This window comes from Akebia trifoliata, chromosome 3 (assembly GCF_017979445.1).
Source record: "Akebia trifoliata isolate Shusen 1 chromosome 3, ASM1797944v1, whole genome shotgun sequence".
Lineage (NCBI taxonomy): Eukaryota > Viridiplantae > Streptophyta > Magnoliopsida > Ranunculales > Lardizabalaceae > Akebia > Akebia trifoliata.
This window is the reverse complement of record NC_141377.1, coordinates 35,757,973-35,759,343: the sequence shown is the minus strand read 5'-3', so window position 1 is coordinate 35,759,343 and position 1,371 is coordinate 35,757,973. Positions and strand designations below refer to the sequence as shown.

At 38.9% G+C, this 1,371-nt stretch overlaps 1 pseudogene; it reads right to left on the bottom strand.

Annotated features, from left to right (window-relative positions):
• Nucleotides 1–277: 277 nt before the first annotated feature.
• LOC147406623 (putative UDP-glucosyl transferase 73B6 pseudogene) lies at nt 278–802 on the bottom strand (annotated as a pseudogene).
• Between the last annotated feature and the right edge of the window lie 569 nt (nt 803–1,371).

The window sequence follows — 1,371 nt, the reverse complement described above, 5'->3', positions numbered from 1 at the left end:
TTTGGAGTGTTTATAAGATCTTGTTGTCTACTTGGGTACCATTGTCAAGATCTGGAAAGGTGTCTCCATCCATATTCAGTCAAAATTCAATAAAATTAAAACCAACCCTGTATTAGAAAAGAAAAAAAAAATGAAGATGAGATAAAACATAACAAACATATCAAGATTGGGCTTTCATTCGAAATATGTCTTGATCTTTTAGTGGATTTTCCTTAAAAGTGTATAAAAAAGTAAGATAGGATGATTATATCCAAGCGCAATCTCATGAAGCTATGCCCTACCGAGACCCTGTCATACTCCCGAAAGAAACATAGAGAATCGAGTTGGGTTTCTTGGAATCGAGCCAACTTAAACAGCTGAGGTCACTTTCAGTAGCACTCCTCTTATCCTTGTCGGAGGTATCCCTATTGCAGAGAGACACAGGGCCTAGAGGCCATACATTGTTATTCACAACCTTCTTGAAGTGATCAATGTAAGTTGACTCTAACTTGTAGAAGCTTTTCACCACGCAACCAAAGCTACGTGGTATTGAGTCACGGATCTTTTTCATAATATCTGAATAAGGAGTTTGAATCTTGAGATGTTGGGGGATTTGAGACTTGGTCATCTTGATCTCGTCAGGAAGACCTGGTAACATAAAATATGGTTCTAGAACTGTATCTGCTTGGAGAGTGTAGTCATCACTACTTGTGTAGCGTTCCATGCTGTCAATTGCACTGAGAGAGAAGACAGCAGTGGGGTTGACGTAGAGCCTTACGATTCCAAGCTCTGCAGCTATGTCATTTTTCCAAGGAAAGAACATATCACAATGCAATCTGGGCTGTTTTCTCGGAAGAATTTCTCAATCTGAGGTTGGAGAAAACTCAAAGAGAAATTTAGCTTGTGTGCATGTTCAATGGTTTTGGTGGCATTGAAATTCTCAATTCCTTCGGGTAAGCCGACCTCTGCGGCAGGGAAGTAAAGTAAATGAAGTGAGATATGGTACAGATTAGATATCTAGATCTATGGAGTTTTGGAAGAGTTTGGCATTGAAAGGGGTGGTGATGATGGTAACGTTAATCCCATGCCTAGTGAAGATTTTGGCCATACCTACAACAGGTATCATATGGCCTGGACTCAAAAATGGAAGGAAAAACACTTTGAGTTGACCAACTTCTGTAATTGATGTAGTATCCATGGCAAGAACCAATTAGTAGATCTAGTACTAATGTGATTCCTCTTGGGTACAGGGGTCTCAATTTATAGGGGAGATTGGTGGTTTTCTGGTTGAAATATTCTTTTCATCATGATGAGATTCTTGCTAAGTTTTTACCAAAAGAAATTGATAAACTCTTGGATATGATATAATGACATTGAAGGTCGAATCATTCG